At 54.0% G+C, this 22,114-nt stretch overlaps 1 protein-coding gene across 1 annotated transcript in view; it reads left to right on the top strand.

Annotated features, from left to right (window-relative positions):
* Nucleotides 1–22,114, top strand: part of LOC131096425 (uncharacterized) — a 1,435,131-nt gene that overhangs the window by 808,067 nt on the left and 604,950 nt on the right.

The following is a 22,114-nucleotide window of genomic DNA, read 5'->3' on the forward strand; positions in this document are numbered from 1 at the left end:
TTGAAAGGTTCTCAGAACCATTTAATTTGATTACAGACTCTGCATATGTGGCAGGAGTAGTATCCAGGGCAGATCAAGCAATACTGCAAGATGTGTCTAACATCGCACTTTTCGAATTGCTCTCAAAACTGGTACAGTTAGTCACTCACCGAGAGCAACCATTTTATGTGATGCACGTCAGGTCACACACTGACTTGCCAAGGTTTATTGCTGAAGGCAACAGAAGGGCAGATGCTCTTGCTGCACCTGCAGTGATGGCCACTCTCCCAAATGTTTTTGAACAGGCAAAAATCAGCCACCAGCTTTTCCACCAAAATGCACCTGGCCTGGTTCGTCAGTTTAACATCACTCGAGAACAGGCCAAAGCGATTGTGGCCACATGCCCAAATTGCCAACAACATGCACTCCCTACAGTGAGTACAGGAGCAAACCCAAGGGGACTGAACAGTTGTGAACTGTGGCAAACAGATGTAACACATATACAGTCTTTTGGACGGCAGAAATATGTTCATGTTAGTGTAGATACCTTTTCTGGAGCGGTCTATGCTTCTGCCCACACAGGAGAATCATCTATTGATGCTGTTAAGCACCTCTTGCAGGCTTTTTCTTTCATGGGCATCCCCAAGGAGCTGAAAACTGATAATGGGCCTGCTTACAAATCCAAGGAATTCGGGAGCTTCCTGCAGCAATGGAGAGCAGAGCACAAAACTGGCATCCCCTACTCCCCTACAGGTCAAGCCATTGTAGAAAGAACTCACCGTGATATTAAAAGGGTCCTGGAGCAGCAACAACAGGTTCTGAAGGTGGAACGTCCCCACATCCGGTTATCCAGGGCGCTATTCACAATCAATTTTCTGAATTGTTCTTTTGACAGCCTGAACCCACCCATCCTACGCCACTTTGGGTGGAGCAATCATAGGTTAATTAAGGAAAAACCTCCAGTTTTAGTAAAGGACCCTGAGACTTGGAAAATAGTGGGACCTTACAAATTGGTTACTTGGGGACGTGGATATGCCTGTGTGTCCACCCCCTCTGGTTTAAGGTGGATTCCTTCCAAATGGGTAAAGCCCTATGTTCCCAAGGTCTCAGAGAAATCTACAGAAGCACCCCAGATTGCTCATGCTGCCTGGAGAAGAAAACGCCGCACGCGTTTCTCTGGAGGAAATTCCATTTAAGCCTCCTATCTGGAATAGTTTATAATATATGTTTGTTTCAAGTTTTTGTGCCAGTTTAGATCCCACTGTTCGTGTGTAGCCTCGAGACGCCATGAGACCGAGCCTGCTTCTCGTCCTACTCGTGATCATCCCACCTGTGACCTCCTGCATAGTGCTGCACCCCAAACCACATATGGACTACCTTGACAAAGGCTCCTGGACATCAACAGAGAAACTGACAACTGGCTGAATGGACTGTTCAAAGGCTGGGGACTCTCGGGCTGGTTGGGATCTATTCTGAAAACTGTGGTTTTAGTGCTGTTTATTTTAGTTATTGTAGTTGTTAGCATTGTTTTTGGACTAATCAAACGCATGGTCATCAAGTTAATTTCAAGCTCATCTCCCCCTCCTGAGGTCTACCATTTGGAAGCCCTCAGTGCTCCAATGGATGACCTGCAAGCCTCAGTGGAAAACACTGACCCTCCTGTAGAGGAAGAACTGATTTACCAACCATGGATTGTCAAGCATTCTGCACCACAAACACAGTCCGCTTCTTTTTAAACAAAACTAGGGGGAGATGTTGTGGTGTGCTGTAATGTCCCATTTTGGCCTTCCAGGTCATTTCCCCAAGTGTGCCTATACCTCTCTCCCTTCCCCCTTGCCCCCATGCTGAGTGAGTCCTGTCAATCAGGCTTAACATTCCAGCAAGGCGTCATGTGGTTGGTCAAGTTCAAAGGATGCCCCTGTGCCCAGAGGTCATTGGCCTTTCTGGGTGTCATCTTCCCCTGAGACCCTGCCCCCTCCTCACCTGGTTGGTGGCTCACCTGTACCTCCCCTCCCCCTGTCCCTGAGCTTAAAAAGGTGAATGAGACCATGTGGTCTGGGTTCTGTTGGAGCAGTTGCTCACGTTCAGACCTCTGTAACCATGGAATAAACCTCTGGACATTAAACCCTCCAGCAGAATCCTCTCCTTTTTCTCTTCACCATCGCCTGAAGCTATTCCTCCTGAGGTAAACGGGGTTCCTAACAAGCCTGGACTTGTTCAGTACCCAGCTGCAACCACCAGCAAGCCAAGGTATCTCTGGGGTGATACACCGCAGTTGCTGCCTTTGGCCCAGCAGCGAGGGTCAGACTGGCCCAGGCACAATCTAACTGGTAATATTGGGAGCCTTTTTCCAATACAAATGCATCTGAGCTCAAGATTAAAACCTTTTTCTGTTGCTCCATGTGGGAGCATTCCAACAATAATTGCTCCTTCTGAAGGTGCTGTTTCCTATGTACTCACAACAAATTCATCTTTGTCTGCCCAAACCCACAAGGTCTTTTCCTTTTCCATTTGCAATTTTTGGGTGCATTTGAAGCCATCCAGGGGTGCAGCTTCTTTTACCCGACTGCGCCACTGCTCACACGGGGCTGCGACCTCAGCCCACTCCAGAGCCAGGGAACTCCAGGGAAGGGCTTCCCAGCTGGGAATTTCTGATGGGACTGATTCCTCACACTGACACTGAACAAGTGACATTTTGTTGGGATCTGGCCAGACTGGGCCAGTTTTGTTTTACCAGTGGCCAAAGTCAGCACCAAAGACACAGACTCCAACTGAAGGAATCACTGTCATTTCCTGCAGCTCAGAGCAGCAAAGAATCACAAAAGGAGCAGCTCAGCAATGCACCCAACCATCCCCACCAAAGATTGCCTGCAGTGATTAAGAAAGATCCAGCAGCATCTACCCTCAGCCTTTATCATCCCCCAGACCCACACAGCAGCTGGGGAAGCTGTCACAGCCAAGGGCTGCAGAGCCACTCCTGGCCACTGGGAATTCCTGCAGGTGCCTCCAGCCCCAGGTGGGGCTCCAACCCCGCTGGGAGAGGGCCCAGCTCTGACAGTGCTGAATGAACAAACTGACAGCACTGCTAGTGGGGCAACATCTGCTTTCATCCTCCTCTTGGGTCCCTCCCAAAGCCTGGCCAGGGCTCAAGGAGGAACCAAGGGAGCTGACTTTGATCCTTCAGCCCCAAACAAGGCCAGATGTCAGATTTCATGGCCTTGTCTGGCTTCTAAATACACAAAGGTCAATACATGTTGTTGCCTTCTATATCAAGGCAGGCGACCTGGTTCTGAGGTACAGCTCGACAGCCCACTCTCCAGGGCCGTTCGGGCCAATGACATACGCAGACTCCAATGTGGTGGATGGTCAAATGGCGTTTATTACTTCTTCTCCTGGGGTCTTATAGTCTTAGGGGTCTCTACGTCAAAAGGGGTTTGTCTTTCTCATCTATGGTTAGTAGGGAATGGAAAAGTACTGAGTAAGGGGTAGAAAGTTGCTGACTTCAGTGGAGCAACATTCCTATTGTTAGTGGGGCCACATTCCTATGTTAGTTTCTTATCTATGAGTAACTGAGGGTCTTATCTACGGGAAACAGAGGGTCCTGGCTTTCCACGACATCGCGACAACTTCCGCAGCGCCTCTTCCCTACCTACCACAACATGTTTCACTAATGAGTGGCTACATCTATCACACTGCTAATGACCATGCATCTCTCATAAGGGAGCAGATACAAAGAAAACCTTTGCTTGGAAGGTTCATCCAGAGGCCACCTTTGGCTCAGGGCCTGCTGTCCAGGCCTCACTCAGGGCTGGTGTCCAGGCCTTGGCACTTCAGGGACGTGGTTTAGTGCTGGGCTTGGCACTGCTGGGTGAGCGGCTGCACTGGGTGAGCTCAGAGGGCTTTTCCAACAGAAAGGATTCCGTGACTGCATTATTCTATCCACTGCATTCAGCTGGGGCTATTTTAGCAGCATTCCTTTGCTCCAAAAGTTTCCTCTCTCCCAGCTCCTGTGGCCTGAGGCTTCAGCTCCTTCAGCTCCTGGTGCTGAGCTGCTCATGCTGAACGAGATGGCTCGGAGAGAAGAACACAGTCCATGCAATCCCTTCTGGGACATGGAGAAGGGAGGCTGTGCAAACAGGAGCATTGTTTGCTGTGGCCTCCTCTCTGCCCTTCACGCCTTTCACTGCTTTGAACCAGCCAAGAGCTTTCTCCAAGAGTGCAATGGAGCAGCTGTTCCTGATCCCGGGCCAGGCGCTTCCCAGTCTCTGCCCTTGCCTGCTTCTGTCCCTCTTGCTGTGCCCTCTGTTCCCCAGGGCTCGCAGGCTGCTGCCCAGGACTGTGGCACTGGCACAGATCCAGTGCTCCAGAGCCTCCTTTCTGTGCCCTTGCAGCTGCCTGGGCACAGCAGCCTTTTCCATCTGGAAGCTCCCCATGGACAGGGAGTGCCCAGCTCCGTTCCTTGCACAGCCTCCAGGAGCCCAGGGCTGCCATCTCCAGTCCCTGCTGGCACTGGGGGCTCCCAGGTGCCTCAGGCTGCTGTGACACCGCTGCACACGGGAGGCAAGAGGGGCAGGGGCTGTGCTCAAAGTCAGCTCCATGTGCTGCTGCTGTTGCTGCTGCTGCTGTGGGGTCATTTGTGCAGCCCTGGCCCAGAGTCAGGGATCAGATCCTGCCAGTCTCTTCCAGCCCTGGCTGCTCAGAGTTTGGGCCTTGGAGCCTCAGGTGGCCAAAGGCAGCTGCTGCTGGTCCCTCTGTGTGTGCCCGTGTTCAGCAGTGCTGCTCCATCAGTCTGTGCCCAGCAACAGGGAAAAGCCTCAGCCCTGCAGGGCCAGGAGCTGCTGGGCTGTGCCTGAGCAGCTCAGCCAGCAGGAAGGGAGCTGCTCCACATGGGAACCAGGAGCAAAGGACATTTCTTCTGTAGGACATGTTTTCTATTTAGAGGGAAAAAAAAGGAAAAAGGAAAAAAATAGGTAAATTGTAAAAGATAAGAATAAAATCCAAGTGTTAGTGAAAAAGCATAACACAATATTAGTGAAAAAACCAAAACATAAATGCAAAGATAAATTCTTTGCATTAAGAGGTAAATGATCTTTTGAAAAAGAGAACTCAGTTCTTTACATTGTAAATGTGCTGATGGCATGGATCCATCTTACTGACCTCAGCAGCCTCTTAAAAGATTTTGGGCTTTGTTCCCAACACTGGTATTTGAAATTGTGCTCGAAGCAAGAGGAAATTGCTTTGTGCCCTTCCAGCTCCAAGCAGGACTGGGAATGGAAACTCTGTCAAAGCCCAAATCCTTTAGAAGATGACCTTCCTTCTCACCCTGCGAATGAGCTGCACATTCCCTTTGAAACTGCCAGGAGTTTCTTAGAGTCACAAAGTCCCACTTACGGCTTTTTGCTCAGGTTTGGAAGTGCAGAAGGGCAATTCTCCATCCACCAGCTCCAGACTGCACTGCCTCAGGAACACGGCCCACTCGCCAGCTTTGGCCCACTCGTGGCACTGCTAGAGGAGGAACAAAGTGCAATTGCACAATTCCAGCCAATCAAGAAGGAAGAATGGGACAGATAAAACACCCTGTGCAGATCCAGGCATTCAGCCGGGACTGTGGAGAGTTTGGGTCCTTGCCAATTGGATGTGTGTCCCCAGCTGCAATCTCTGGGCCTGCAGCAGAGTCTCACTCACCTGCCAAAGCAGAAAGCTCAGGCGCTGTGCTCGCATTGGGCTCGTCTGATGCAGAGCTGTCAGAGCAATGTGAGGGCAGAGCCAGCCCAGCTGGGCCCAGGGCTGAGCCCAGCAGAGCCCTGGCAGAGCCCAGAGCAGCCTCAGCACCCGCAGAGCCCGGCTGCAAGGAGAGAAAGCAGAAACCGCCCGTCAGCTGAGGGCTCCTGTGCCCTTGTGCCAAGGCCTGCGGTGCCAGGGCCATGCTGGCTGTGCCCAGAGCTGTGCCCAGAGCTGCCCATCCCTGCTGCCTTTGGCACAGAGCAGGAGGGCAGCACATGTGCCCAGCCTGCAGCCAGCCATGGCACACCCAGCCCTCAGCAGCTGCCCAGAGCAGGATGCTCCTGTGCTCGCTGCCAGCTCCCAAAAGCTCTGATCCCACCCTGCCAAGCACACAGGGACCCACCTCACGCCACCCACGGCTGCAAGAAAAGCTGGTCCCAAACCATGGCCTCAGCCTTCTCCAAGGGCATGGCCCATCCATGCCACAGCTGCTCCCAAGCACTTCCCTATCCACACTGGACCACCTCGAATGCTTCCTCTGGAATAACAAACAACACATTATTGAAAAGAGTTTAGAGACAAAAAGGGAAAACAAGAAAAACAGTAAAAACTCTTATCTCTGTCAGGGCCTTGAGGAAGGCCCAACCCCTACATGGTAGGGAAAAACCCAGCCATGGCTGTGAGAAACCCACACTTTCTCTCTTCCCCCCTGCACTGCCCCCCAAAATCACGGTGATCCCAAAGCAAACAAGGGCAGTGGAGCAGCCCAGCCCTTCCTTGCCTGCACAGCAAAGCAGCTGTGCACAGGTTCTGGAGCCCCACCTCTGCTCCCACCATGGGGCTTTGTTTGTGTCGGGCTGGCTGCCCCAGCCCCAGCCCCAGCCCGGGGCACGGTGGGTGCTGGGGGCTGTTGGCAGGGCCAGGAGCCCACTCCCATTTCGTGCCCACCCCAGCCCATGCCCCAGCCCTGCCAAAAGCAGCTGGGCAGCCACTGAAGAATGAGTTGCATCTGCCCCAGCAAAGGGAGAGCCTTTGGTTCCCCGCCACGCTGGGTCATGCCCACATCTGGCAGAATATCCCCAGGTGGGGACTCATCTGCAAATTCCCTGTGGAGTTTGGCTTTGTAGAAGGTGCCAGAATCAAAGTGCATCACCTTCAGCCTCCCGTGGCCAGGCTGAGGAAGAGCTTCTCATCCTTGGTGTCACCCTCACTGTCTCCAACAGCAGCAGAGGCAGCAGCAGCAGCAGCAGCAGCAGCAGCAGCAGCAGCAGCAGCAGCAGCAGCAGCAGCAGCAGCATCCCCACCCGGCACAGCTTCTCCAGGGGCTTCTTCTCCTTCCCTGGGGGCAGACCAGGCTCTCAGGGCTCTGCCCAGGGCCCAAGCTGTCAGGGAACCAGGACAAGCAAAACCAGCTGGGATGGCGGCCACCAGTGCTGGGCAGAGCAGCTCAGCTCCAGCACAAGGGCTGTGTGTTCCCATCCCATGACCCCGGTGCAGTGACACTGGCAGCACAAAAAGCTCTGGGTTCCTTTGCTTCTCATTGCCAAAGCATATGTGGAGCTGGAACTTACCAGGGCTCTGGATCAAAGTGTGCCTGTGGCTCTCTCCTTTCTTCTATGGCAGAGGAATATCCCACATCCAAGGATCACAGAAGAGGTCTTCCAGTGCGGGTCTGTCCAAGGAGTTCACAGATAAACACCACCTGATCAGGTCTTTGCACTCTGGGGAGAGAAAGCAGAAACTGACGGTCAGCCGGAGAAGGCTCCTGTCTGCTTTACCCCACTATTCCCGTGCCCAGGCCATGCTGGATGTGCTCAGAGCTGGGCCTAAACTTTGCCATCAATTCCCTGTTTTGGAGGAGAGCAGGACATGTGCCACCCCCTCAGCAGCTGCCAGAGTGGGATGCCCACGACCCCGCTGCTGGCTCCCAGCACTGGGATTCCCCCGGTGCCCAGAGAAGAGGATCCACCTTGAGAGAGCCTTTGTGGCAGCGGGAGCTGGCCCCAGCTGAGGTTCTGGCCCCTCCTGAAAGGGTGCTCCCCGCAGACCATCTGGTGCAGCAGGATGCCCAGGGACCAGACCGTTGCTGCCTCGCCATGGTACCAGCCAAAGTCGTTCCATTCCGGGGGGCTGTAGGACAGTGTTCCTATGGAATACAGATGGAGTTCATCAGGGGGATGCTGCTGCTCCCAGAGCCTGGCCCCATCATCCCTGGGTGTGCGGGGGCTGCATCAGGGGCACACAGGGTGACCACTGCCCTCTCGCCAGCACCTGGGACTTGTGCACAAAGTTAGGGTTGGAAAAGAAGCCTCTGGTGCTGGAAGAGGGCAGCCCTGGCTAGGCCCGACCATGACATGCAAAGGAAAAACCCACTCCATGCTGGGGAAAAAACCTGCCTTTATCCTCCCTGCCTGCATTGCCCCAAAAATATTATGAAGCCAAGGCAAACAGGGCGAGTGGAGCAGCCCAAGCCCTTCCTCTCGTCTGCACACCAAAGTGGCTGGGGCACAGGTTCCGCCCTCCCTCTCTGCTACCCCACCCACGGGGGTTTTGGTCGGGCTGGCTGCCCCAGCCCAGCCCCAGTCCTGGGCAGAGTGGCTGGCAAAGGCTGCCAGCAGGGCTGGAAGATGGCTGCCCACCCAGCCCCGCTCTAAAGCAACTCAGCTGAAGATTCAGTGCCCTGACTGGCAGCAAAAGGGAGAATCCCCGCTGCCACAGCCAGCTTGGGCTGAGAGATGTTGGGCCATGAGATGTTAGCAGCGGGAGCACAGCCCTGTGTAGGCTCACCTGCAAAGTGAGTGTAGACTGTGTCCTGCAGGTAGGTGCCACAGCCAAAGTCAATCAGTTTGGCCTGCCCGGTGTCCAGGTCAACCAGGATGTTCTCTGGCTTGATGTCCCTGTGCAGGACCCCGCAGCTGGTGCAGTGCCGCACGGCCTCCAGCACCTGGCGGAACAGTCCCCGCGCCTCCTCCTCGGGCAGGAACTGCCGTGCCCCAATGAAGTGCTGCAGGTCCTGACACTGCTCTGGCCGCTCCAGCACCATCACGATGCAGTTGGGGAGCTCGAGCCACTCCAGCAGCTGGACCACACCGGGGAAGCCAGTGGACACCTTGGCCAGCAGCACGATCTCCAGGGGCGCGCTGGTGCCGTCGGGCTGCGGGAGGAGCACGATGCCGTCCGTGGGGCCGATGCCGTGCCAGGCCTGGGGAAGCCCTCAACCAGCCCGGGATGCTCTGAGCCCTGCGCTGGCCCCACGCCCGCTCTCCCTCGGGGCGTCCTGGCGGCTCCCACCGTGCCGGGCCCCGGCTCATCACCGGCCGGCAGCCCCGGCTGCTGGCCCTGCTCACTCACCAGCTCGCCCCAGTGCCGGACGCGGTTCCGTGGCACCCTTTTGATGGCCACCTGCAAGCCAAGGGCACCAGTAGGGTGAGCTCGCCGCCCGCACTGCGAGCCCCATCCTCCGCCCTCCGCCCTCCTCCTCCTTCATCCCCTCCTCTTGCGCCCGCCGCCGGCCCCGCCGCTCACTGGGGCGCCGTCCGAGATCCTCGTGGCCGCGAAGACTCTGCCAAAGCCGCCGCGCCCCAGCAGCGATCCCAGCCGGTACCGCTCCAGCAGGGCCTCCTGCGCCGTCCCTGCGGGCGGGACGCGGCTGTCAGCGCTCGGCCCGGGGCCAGCAACGGCCCCCGAGCGCCCCTCACCCGCCCCGGGCCGGCCATGCCCAGGCGTTCGCTCCCGGGAACGCGGCACGGGAGGCTCGGGGCCGGCGGCCGCGCTGCCGAGCGGCGGAGCTCGGGCCGGGGAAGCCGCAGCGGAGGCGGCGGCAGCGGCCGCGCCGCGTGTGTGCTCCGCGGGCCCCGGGAGGAGCAGGGGCCGGGGCCGGGGCCGGGGTCGGGACTGGACCCTGCGTCGGGTTCGGGGCCGGGGTCGGGCCAGGCGGAGGCAAAGGGCGGCGATGTCGCCCCCGCCCCAGGCACTGATGCCCGCCCAGCAGCGCCACCGCCAGTACAGCCAGAGCCGGGCGGAGGCGAGACCGCGGCGGGACGGCCGGGGCCGGGCACGGGGCAGCCCCGCCCGGGGCCGGGGGCGGGCCGGGGGCATGGCCCGGCCCATCACGGGGAGAGGGAGGCAGGGAGAGGAGAGGGACGCCGGGCAAGGGACCCCGAGAGAAGGGTGCCCGACAGCGGGAAAGGGAGAGAGAGAGAAAGAAAGAGAGAAGAGAAAGAAAGAGAGTATTCAAAATATCTCTTTTTTTCTGCCGCCGCTACTGCTGCCGCCGCTACTGCTGCCGCCGCTGCCGCTGCTGCAACTGAAGCACCGGGGCCGTTCGTCCCCGTGTCCGTTCCCCGCTCGCCCCACGAGCCCCAGGTTCGAGCCCCGCGCGCCCCGGGGACAGCCCCTCCGTCTGCCCAAACACGGGAACTGCAGCGCTGAGCCCGGATGCAGAGCCCTGACTCCTGCGCACTGGCACAGCGATCCCCTCGCTTGCTGCTGTGCATTGTCCTTGCTGAGGGTCAGAAACTGCCGGCCCACCTTCCCTTGGGGAAGGATTCCTACCTGACCCAAGCATTGCACTTACATCTCCAGTGTTGCTTTCCTGTAAAAACAGGGGAAGGAAAACTGTGTGTGGCTCATGGTATTTTAGAGTGTCTAAAAATCCCTAAGTGAGCGATCTTAGAGGTGAGGTACATCTGGAATTACTGGGTTGCAACATGGAAAAGAGAAGCACAGAAATAAATAAAGAGAAACATCTTGGATTGTTTCTTTCATTTTCATTTTGCTTCTGGAAAGCTTTTTCAGTTTTCCAGGAATCTTCTCCTGTCTGCTCTTCCCAAGAACCTCTCATTGAGAACAAGGTCGATCTTCTGTCACAAGATTTTCCATCAGGAAATTATGCCACTGGTGAAATTTTCATTGTGACTGTTTGTGCTGGTTTAGGGCAAATTTTGGGAGGAAATCTCCAAAAGGGGTCCATCTAGAAAAAGTTCAAGCGGCCCCTCCTCCTACTAGTTCAGGAAAAGACTTGAGAAAAGTGGAAAAAAACCAGTTTATTTAACAAGTAAAGTATTCACAAGCACGAAAAATGAATAATATTAAATAAAACCTCTGACAGTGCTGAAGAGATGGCAAATTCAGAAAGTCCTTTTTGTGGGTTCTAGTTGACTCACTTCATCTCTTCTAAGTCCCTCTGCCGCTGGAATGCAGCGTCCCAGACCTCGGGGGGGCCACAGGTGTGAGCTGCTGCTGGTGTTTGTCTGGGTTTTCAGTCCAGAGCAGGTTTAAACAGTTCCAAGAAAAAGGAAAGTCACAGTCCAAAGAAACTTCTCTGCCTAAGCTAGCTAAAACCAAATTGCTAGACCTAGGCTGTGAAGGCACCGGGAAATTTCCAAATCTGGGCACTAGTGGTCCCAGCAAACTCTAGATCTGGATGGTGCTAGAGTCAGAACCTGGAAATTTCCAAAATTTTAGATTTCTGTGCCAGTAAATCACTGAACTTGGGCTGTGCAGGCACCAGGAAATTTCCAAATCTGGGTACTAGGGCAGCAAACACAAGATGTGGGAGGTGCCAGACCCAGTAGCAGGAAGTTTGCCAGGTTTTGGATTTCTGTGCCAGCAAAGTGCTGCACTTGGGCTGTGCCAGAATAGGGAAATTTTTGGATCAAGGCACTGGCAGTGCCAGCAAACCCCACATTTCAGGAAGGATTGGATCTGGACCCTTCCCTTCCCTTCCCTTCCCTTCCCTTCCCTTCCCTTCCCTTCCCTTCCCTTCCCTTCCCTTCCCTTCCCTTCCCTTCCCTTCCCTTCCCTTCCCTTCCCTTCCCTTCCCTTCCCTTCCCTTCCCTTCCCTCCCTCAACAAGGTGCCAGAGTGGCTGGAGAGCAGCCAGGCAGAAAGGGACCTGCAGGGACTGATGGACAGCAGGCTGGGCATGAGCCAGCAGTGTGCCCAGGTGGGCAAGCAGGCCAATGGCTCCTGGCCTGGATCAGGAATGGTGTGGCCAGCAGGAGCAGGGCTGGGATTGTTCCCCTGTGATCTGCACTGCTTGGGCAACACCTCAAGTGCTGTTTGCAGTTCTGGTGCCCCCAATTTAGGACATGGACGAGCTGGAGCGTGTCCAGAGAAGGGCAACAAGGCTGGGGATGGGTCTGGAGCACAAGTCCTGTGAGCAGTGGCTGAGCGAGCTGAGGTTGTTTATCCTGGAGGTTCAGGGGAGACAAGGCAGTGTCAGGGCACAGGGTGGACTTGATGATCTCCATGGCCTGTTCCACCCTTGCTGATTCTGGGATTCTTTGAAAGAACCCTTGGAGCAGTTGCAGGAGGAGCCCTGGGCCTCCTCTTCAGCAGCTCCAGCAGCCCAGGCCCCTCAGCTTCTCCTGCCAGCCCCAAAGCCCATCCTGTCAGTCCTGCAGAGCCTCTGAAGCTCCTCCTCACTGCCCAGAACAGGGAGCCCCAGAGCCAGACACAGCAGCCCAGATGTGCCTCCCTGGCCTGGGGTGTCTCTGGCAAGGGAGCAGCAGGAGGCACTGCAGGAGCCTGCAGACAATTCCTGCAGCACTTGCAGGATGATCCTGCTGCCCAAGAGACATTCCCATGGTGCCAAGTCAGGAACTGCAATGGGGAGTGGGGCCAGAGAGGAAAGGGCAAACAGGGATGGGCTGTTTGCAGGGGAGGGAACAGGGGTGGGCAATGGGAAGACATTTGTATCAGGAAGAGGAAAGAAAGCAAAGGTGAAGCAAAGGAAATGCTCAGGGCAGTTTGGGGGTGGCTGCCAGGCAGCCCTGGCTCTGAGCAACAGCGTCTGCAGTGGGACAGGAAACTCCCAGCTGATGGGAACAAACTTTCTGGCTGACTGCAGAGGCCAGGACAAAGCTGAGTGGCTTCCCTGGTGTCCCCAAGCCCTTGCTGGCCCCAGGGGCTGATGGCATTTGTGCTCCCTCAGGTTCATGTCCTCACACCAAGAGCATGGAGGTGCTCCCCCTGCTCTGTGCAATGCAAACAGGGGCTGCTGAGCCAGTGCTGCCGTGTCTGTGCCTGCAAGGATGGGGCACCTGTGTGAGCTGGGGGAGAGGCCAGGGCTGCAGAGGGGGGATGTTGTTGGCAGCTCTATGAGGACGCTCTGGGACGCTGCCCTGGGCTGTGCAGCACACTGGGGATGGATCAGCCCCTGCTCTGCTGTTCCTTCCCATCTCCCCCAGGGCCCTTGCAGAGCCCCAGCCATGCTGTTTGCCCCCAGCCTGCCCACGGCCAGCCTGGGGCTGATCACGGGGGTTTTCTGTGCTGAGCATTGGCCTGGGTGTGTTCTTGAGAGAGCCTGGGCAAGGAGCCTGGAGCCCCCAGGCCCTGGGCTGAGGAGTCAGTGCTGCCCCAGCAGTGCCCATGGCCTGTTCCTGCTGCAGCCCTGGCACTGCCACCCCCAGGGCTGTGCCCGGCCCCGAGAGCACTCAGGCCCTACAGCAACACCAGGGCCACCAGGGTAGCCAAGGGAATCTAGATAGCCCTGGCAGCTTTTGTCTGGGAGGTACCATTGGAAAACCATATAAAGAATTTTGGAGGCGGATTCTCAATTTTTGCCATGGATGGCTGGAGTTGAAAGTGTTTTTTTCAATGGGAAGAAAAGAACGGGCCCCCAGTGTTTTGAAGGCACATGAGGGGTGGCCCCCAAGAGGCCAAGGCCAGCCAGAGCTGTCTGTCCTGGCAGGTTTCATATGGGAATAATCCTCGGATATAATCAGATTTGGGGGAGGAATCCCAATTTCAGCCTTGAACCCCTGAAGGAGAAGGACAGTTCTTTCCCACAGGAAGGAATGCACAGAACTCCAGGGTTTCAGGGGATGATAAGAAGCAACTCTCAACATGCCAAGGCCAGCGGGACCAGTCAATCAGCCCCCAGGAGGCCCAGCCACCCAGACCTGTTCCATGTTCCTGGATCCTTGGGGCCCTGCAGCATCAAAAATGCCCCTTGGTTCCATGAGGCCCTGTAGGATCACCACAGATCTTTGTTTCCATGAGGCCCAGTGATATAACAATGGTCTCCTTGGCTCTGCAGTGGCACAATGGCCCCTTGCTTTCCATGAGGCCTTGCAGTGTCCAAATGGTTTCCTTCTTGCCATGGGACTGTACAAGGCCACAATGGCCCCTTGCTTCCATGAGGTCACAGTGTCTCCAAACGGCCCCTTGGTTCTATTGGGTTCCCTGGGATCACAGTGGCCCCTTGGCTCCAGCAGGCCTGGATGTGTTACACTGGCCCCTTGTTTCCATGGGGACCCACAGTGTCCCAATGGCCCCCTGCTCCCATGAGGCCCTGGGATGTCACAATGGTCTCATTGCTTCCACGAGGCCCTGCTATTCCACAATGCCCTTGAAGTGTCACAATAGTCCCAGTGGATTCCCCCGCTGGTTCACAATGGCCTCCTTTGTTCTGTAGTGTAACAATGGTATCCTTGGTTCCACCGTCAGAATGGCCCCGTGTTCTCATGGAGCCCCCACAGCCCCTTATGGAGCTCCACAGCCCTTTACGGAGCCCCACAGTGTCAGTTTAATCCCCTTGAGTCCATGAGGCCCTGCTGTGCTACAAGGACCCCTTGGTTATACAAGGCCCTGCAGTGTCACAATGGCCCCTTGGTTCCAGTGGTCCTGAAGTGTCCTAATGGTCTCCATGGTTCAATGAGGCCCCACAATGTCACAATGGACTTTTGGTTCCATGAGCTTTCGTACTGCCAACAACAGTCTCCTTGGTTCCACAGTGTCACAATGGACCCTTTGCTCCATGAGGTTCATTGGTGTAACATGGACGCCTTGATTCCATGAGGTTGTGTAGTGTCACAATGATCTCCTTGGTTCTGGGGCCCTGCTGTGGCTGCTGTGTAACAATGGACCTGTGGTACCATGAGGCTCCATAGTGTCACCATGGTCCCTTTGGTTCCACAAGGCCTTGCTATGCCACAATGGCCCCTTGGTTCCATGAGGTTCTGTACTGTCAACAATGATCTCCTTGGTTCCGCAGTGTCACAATGGACCCTTGGTTCCATGAGGAGCCTGGCCTCCCACAGCCCCTCACAGCTCCCCATGGCCCCTCATGGCCCCTCACAGCCCCTCATGGCTCCCTCACAGCTCCCCATGGCCCCTCACAGCCCCTCATGGCTCCCTCACAGCTCCCCATGGCCCCTCATGGCCCCTCACAGCCCCTCATGGCTCCCTCACAGCTCCCCATGGCCCCTCATGGCCCCTCATGGCTCACTCACAGTTCCCCATGGCCCCTCACAGACTCTTACAGACCCTCTCAGCTCCTTGCAGCCCCTCATGGCCCTTCACAGCCCCTCATGATTCCCTCACAGTTCCCCATGGCCCCTCACAGCTCCCCATGGCCCCTCATGGCCCCTCACAGCCTCCCACAGCTCATGGCTCCCTCACAGTTCCTCAAGACCTCTCACAGCCCCTCACTGTGGATGCTCTGGAAGAGAGAGAGAGAAACAGCAAGTGTTTCTCACAGCAGCATGTGAGAATTTTTAGGGTGTTGTAGGGATGTGATAACTTGTTAAATATAAACAATCTGCAGGTGGTATTCTTCTACTTTGTCTTTCTGTTCTTCTCAAGGACAGTGTACTGTATTTTTGTTAACCAGCCAATCAAATAGAATAAATCATCTCACGCTACAAAAACCACAAGGTTCTCTTGAATAAAACCTTCTTTCACTCTCTCTACAAACTGCCCCCCGCCTGTTCCTGTGTCATTCTCGACTCAAGAGTGACACCTCACAGCCCCTCACGGCCCCTCACGCCCCCTCACAGCCCCAGACGCGGGGCGCCTCCCAGAGAAGGAGGAGTCGGGCCCTGCTTGTTTTCCTTTCATTTCAGTCCCTTCATTACAGCGACAAGTAAAAAAAGGCTGAAATGGAGCCTTTCCCCAGCGTTTCTCTCGGGGTTAACTGTGGCCTGAAGCTCTGTGCTGGCGCTGGCCCCGGCCCCAGCACCACCATCCCTGCAGCCGCCAGGCCTTTGCTGTCCCCCGTGTCTGTTCCCTGTCCCCGAGTCCCGCCCGGCTCTGGCAGCAGCAGCAGCCGCAGCGCAGGGGGCGCCGGCCCGGCCCAGCCGGGGCTCCCGGCCAGGAGCAGCAGCAGCGCCGGCCCCTTCCCGCCTGCTCCTGCCTCGGCTCCCAAGGGCTTTTTCCAGCTCAATTCTGGAGCAGAGCAGCCAGCACCCACACACAGCCCTGACTGCTCAGGGCCCGCCTGTGCTGCCCTGAGCCAGCCCTCAGAGGAAGAAAGGATCGGATTCCAGAGCTGTTTACAGCACTGTTTTACTCACCCTGAGGTGGCAGCAGGAGGCTGCTGGTGCCTTTGCCTTGGGAATTTGGGATCATGGCTGCTCTTGGCCCTCTTCTGCTTGCCACCTGAATTTTATCCATGAAACTGCAAGTGCTGCTTTCAGTTGGTGCTACCCACGGTGCTTTCATGACAGTGAAGTCAGTATTTTTGTCGCAGGCATAAAGATCAACAGATACTGGAATGCTCACCAACCTCAAGCTCTAAGGTGAGGGGAATTAAAGCCTCACAGGCCACATTTGCAGTGCTCATACACAGCCCTGTTGCTGGTACTGATGAAATAGAATAAGCTGACAGAGGCCATCACAAAAATTGCCTCTGCAGTGTGGAATTAAACTAAAAAATCCACCAGGAGAAACAGAAACCAGAACTTCTCGACTGGCTTCATGGCTCCTTCCCAGCAGCAGGAAAGAGAGATGCCCAGAGGTGTTTTGCAGTGCTGCTGCCCCCAATTTACAGCCAGGCTTGTATTCCCTAACAATTCCTGGTACCACCTCCTGTTTTCTTAGCCTGGAACAGTAACAATGAAAACCTCACCAATGGCACAACTCCCCAGTCCACCAGCAAAAGAAAGGACAAGTTGTCAAGTTCTCCAAACCTTTGTCCTGCTTTGCTGCAAGAGTCCTGCTGCAGGCACAGCGTGGAAAGCCAAGAGAAGCCGCAGTTGGTGGCACATCTTGTGACAGGAGCTCGACCTCATTCTCCAGGAAATGTTTTTGCAAAGAGCAGACAGGATTACAGAGAAGATTCCTGGGAAACTGAATCAGCTTTCTAGAAGTGAAATGAAAATGGAAAGAAATAATGTGAAATGTTTTCCTCAAGGAACAGAGCCCCAGGGTTTCAGGGGCAGATGAGAGGTGAATGCCAGAGGCCAAGCCATCCAGAGCTGGCAGGTTTTGTTCTGAGAGGTACCCTTGCATTCAGGAATTGTTTTAGGGAGAGTATGAATTTTGGCAATGGCATCTGAAAAGAGGGATTGTTCTTTTCATAGCAAGGAAAGCACAGAACCGCAGTGCTCCAGGAGCTGATAAGAGGCAGCCCTTGACATCCCCGCATCGTCCAGACCTCTCAGGTGGCCCCTGGGAGGCCAAGCCAACCAGACCTGTTCCATGTTCCCTGGGTTCCATGGGGCCCCACAGTGTCCCAATGGTCCCTTCCTTCCATGAGGCTCTGAGGTGTCATAATGGTGACACCAGGCCCTGAAGGGTCCTAATGGTCTCTATGGTTCCATCAGGCCCCACAGAGCCATAATGGTCTCTGGATTCCATGAAGCCCTGCTGTGTCACCACGGCCCTTCGGTTCCATGGGCTCCAGTGGTGCCACAATGATCCCCTTGGTTCCATGAGGTTCCATAGTGTCACCACGGTGTCCTTGGACCTGCTGAGACTCTCAGTGTGTTCCCAGACACCCCCAGCATGGTTACAGACACTCCCAGTATGTCCCAGTTGCCTTCAGCATACTCACAGTCATTCCCAGTCACATCCACTTGGCCCAGTAAGGTTCCACTTTCCACCAGTATGATCCCAGTCACTCCCAGTGAAGGGAGGGGACCGGGATGGACTGGGACAGGCTGGGATGGACTGGGACACCGGGATACACCAGGCAGGATACACTGGGATACACCAGGATAAACTGGGATACACTGGGATACACCGGGACACACTGGGATACACTGGGACACACTGGGATATACTGGGATACACCGGGACATACCAAGACACACCAGGATACTCCAGGATACACCAGGACACCCTGGGATTCGCCGTGCCCAGCACTGGGACCCACTGGGAGCAGGATCAGAGCACACTGGGACTCAGCAGGGCCAGAACTAGGGCAAAAGGGATCATAGTGGGACCCACTGGGATATACTGGGAGTGACTGCAACCATACGGGGGATGACTGGGAACACACTGAGAGCGACTGGAGTAACTGAGTCTACACTGGGGGCAACTGGGAAGACTGGGATCACAGTGGATTCCTACCAGGGTCATACTGGGAGTGACTGGGTCTGTGCTAGGGTGTTGTGGTTTTGGTTTGCTAATATCTCTTTAATTTTGAGATTTTTTTTTGGCTAATGCACTAAAGAATGTGGTGGGCTTGGTGTTGGTTAATTACTAATACACTTATTTTTGGTTGTGAGATAGGATTAGGAGAAAGGTAAAGCCGGCTCAAAACTTTAAAAGGGTAGAAAGAAAAATTTTAATAATAGTAAGTAAAAAGAAAAAAAAAAGGTAGTAAGAATCAAAGCAAACTTTTTAGAATACTTCTCCCCACAACTTTTTCTTTCTCACTGACAATGTAAAGAAACTAAACTTAAGATTTCTAGTCAGTTTACTACCTCTCAAAGAGTCTTTTTTTAGTTCACTTAGGGAGAGAAGTCCCTCTTGATAAAGTTATGGAGACTTTTCTACAAAAGGAAAAAAACAGTTTTCTCGTGGTTCTCAATTTTGTCATGAATAACAACTGCCAGGGGAACCTTGCTATCGTAAAATCTTTCTTATTTCTACAAACCTTCCCACAGCTTAGAGATGGGCTATGTTGATTGATGGGGTATTGTTTTAAAGATGAGCTGTTCAAAGGCAAAAGTTCTCATTATCTATCTCTAAAATCATCTTCATCTCTGGGAGCACAGATCTTCATTTTTAGAAGCACAAGACTGTGCTCTTTCTTTGTGCAAACTTCTCATGAGATTACAGCTATTTCAACATCTGCTTACTTTAACATAGAAGCCTTTACCTAATATCAATTCAAACACTTTCATTTCCTTATAGTTTTATGTGTTATAAGGGAAAAGAGTCTTTTCTTTATAGCTTACAAGAGGATTTCAGCTTTAAAAACAAAGCATCTTCTCCCCCTCCCATCTGGGACTTACTTACCTTCTTCTTTATTACCTTTAATATCTTCATCTTGTTTTTAATATACTTGCATGTTGTTCTTTTCTCTCACTCAGAAGAAGACTGAAGCACTGAAAAAGTTAACATCACGCCTGAAGCCTACCTAACCCACCAATAACTACTAACAGAAAGCTGTGGCTCAGTTGTGTTCAGATCAGCTTTATAGTTAGTGTTTAGTTTTCTACACCAGCCACAGAAGTCTCTGGTCTCAGCCATGCTAAGAAGAAGAAGAAGCAGCAGCCTGACAGCGAGATCTTCACAGCCACAGCCAGCCCTGCTCTGGCTAAAGCTCCGCAGCCTCCCCTGTCTCCTTGCCCAGCAGCTGCTGAAGCCCAGCCTGGCCAAACCAGAGCCCATGGAGAGAGAAGCCAGCAAGCAGCCCAGAAAATAGAAAAGAAGCCCAGCCTGCAGCAAGACTGCCAGCCCAGCCTGCAGCAAGACTGCCAGCCCAGCCCAGACACAGAGCAGAAGCCCAAACCGAAACCCAGCACCTCCCTGCCGACCAACAAAGAAAAGAAAAGTTTCTGAATTTTTTGGTATTTACCATGTGTGTTTCACAAAAGCGTGTCTAGCTTTTCAGCAGCTCAGCAGACTCTCAGATACACAAAAAACTTTGCATCACTTCCCTACATTTCCTCCCATTCCCAAACATAACACAGGGGCCACTGGGAACAACTGGGATCAGACTGGGAGCAACTGGGAGCAGCTAGAACCAAGCTGGGAGCAACTGGGATCATCATGGCATCAGAGTAGGATCATACTGGGAGGGACTGGGTCTGTGCTAGAGGCAACTGGGATCACACTGGGAGGAAATGGAAACATGCTGGGGACCAATGGGATCATACTGGGAGCAACTGGCACCACACTGAGGGTGACTGGGATCCTTCTGGAATCATACTGGAAGTGACTAGGGGCAGGCTGAGGGCAATTGGGACCATGTTGGGGCAACTGGGATATACAGGAAATGACAGGAATCATGCTGGAGGTGACTGGGAGTGGCTGTGAGCAAATGGAATCATACCGGAAGCTACTGGGAGCAACTGGGAGTGAGTGGAAACACATTAGGGACAACTGGGATGTACTGGGAGAGACCAGGAGTGACTGGAATCACAAAAGAACCATAAAGGAAGTCACTGGAATAATACTGGGAGTATCTGGGATTGACTGGAATCCTACTGGGCGTGACTGGAATCCTACTGGGTGACTTGGAGTGACTGGGACCATACTGGGGGCAAATGGCACTGTACTGAGAGTGACTGGGTTCATCCTGGAATCATACTGGGAAGGACTGGAACCATACTGGGAGTGTCTGGAACTATAGTAGGGGTGAATGGGAACACCTGGGATCATACTGGGAGTGACTGGGATGATACTGGGATCACACTGAGTGAAACTGGAAGTGACTGGGACCATCCTGGGGGTGACTGGGAGCCACAGAGCCCATGCTGGGAGTGACCTGGGGGGAACTGGGGGAACTGGCCCAGCTGGGGCTCAGGGTTGTTCTCCCCCAGGGCTGCCCTGGGTCCTGCTGCCACCCTGGGCCCCACAGAGCCGAGGGACAGGGGACAGCTGAGGGACAGGAGACAGGGGCAGGGACGTGGAGAGGTAGAAGGGAGTTCCAGGGGGTCCTTGAGCCCAGGAAAGGGGAGTCCAGGGTTTCCCAAAAAGGGGGGACAAGGGTGGGGACACCAGGGATGTTCGAGAACGAGGAGTTCAGGGGGTCTCTGGTTTTGCACACAGCTGGGGCTGGGGACTGGGAAAGGCAGGAATGGGGGACCAAGGCATTCCAGGGCATCCCAGGGTCAAGCCAATGGCCAGTCTGGAGGCTGGGAGCCATGGGATGGCCGGGAAAAGGGGAGCAGAGAGCCCTGATGTCCAGGAATGGGGTGTGAAAAATGCATGTATTTTATGATTGGCTTTTCACAAATATTAAAATGAATATTATATGTGTTGTATTAGAAAGCAATGCTGTATTAATTTTCTTAAGTACTGTGTTAAATATAGTTTTAGGTTATAAAAATTGTTAAAACAGAACTATGCTATGTAAGATGCTTTGTTTAAAAGAAAGGACTTGCAGCGAGATAACTTGCAGCCACAGGACACCTAGATCTTTCAGAGAAAAAGAATTTATGGCCTTCTTATCAGAAGAAACAAACTTCTTCCCACCTTGGAGGTGCTATTAGGATTAGAGGGAAGAAGTTGACACTGGTCAGACAGAATCCTGTGTTTGAATGGAATTTATGCATCATGTATGAAGTGTATGAATATGCAACGGGCTGTTGTTTTTAAGGGTTAATCCTTTGTTACCAGGGGTCCTTTTTTGGGCCCGTGATGCCCAGAAAACGGTACCTGGACGTCCATAACTCTTTGTTTTTATTGTCTCATATTGTCTTAATTCAATTTGTCCAAATTGTTATTACTCTAATTGTGTTACTATATAACCATCTTATTACTATTAAACTTTAAAAATTTTAAAAACAAGTGATTGGCGTTTTTCACAATTTGGTAGCAGAGGATGGTTACTAACTCCTCGCTGCCGGTGCTTTGGGAGAGTCCGAGTGGGGAAGGCGCGCCCTGCCCTCTTTGGCAGCCTCGCTCTGTTTCCCCGAAGTGACCGACAGACGCAGGTTACGATCTGTGGACAAAAGGAGACAATAAAACAAAGAGAACGGGAAAAGGGTCCCTACAACTGCTGTAATTTGCCCCCTAAGAGTAGTAGTGCGCACGAAGAACCCGGGAAGGAAAAAGGATTGGTAAGTATTTCTCGGGGGGGCAGGTACGGGGGGATGAATGCGTGTAAATGAGAGGCGGGCTGGTTGTCCCAGACCTGCCAAGTGAGTGCGGAGTCTCCCACGCTGCGTTTCCGACTTTTCGCTGGAAAAGCGGACAGTAAAGAGACGAAGTGAGAGATAAGAGAGTGAAAGAATCCCCGGGGTGACTGGGACTGGGTCTCAGGGAGGGGTTGGACCCATCGGTGGTGGGGAGCAAGGTTTCCTAGCCCAATTCACTAGGAAACAGGACAGGAGGGGCTCCTAAAACCTGCTGGGTTGAGGGATTTATATTCCAAGAGCATCCAAGAGCAGGGTTGAGCAGAATTCTGTCTGAGTGAGGATATGCCCGAGAACACTCAGGGTGGGACAACACAGCTAGATTGGGGGATAAAAAAATGCCCAAGATCATCCAGGGTTGGACAACACAGC

The sequence above is a fragment of the Melospiza georgiana genome, unplaced genomic scaffold (assembly GCF_028018845.1).
Source record: "Melospiza georgiana isolate bMelGeo1 unplaced genomic scaffold, bMelGeo1.pri scaffold_29, whole genome shotgun sequence".
Classification (NCBI taxonomy): domain Eukaryota; kingdom Metazoa; phylum Chordata; class Aves; order Passeriformes; family Passerellidae; genus Melospiza; species Melospiza georgiana.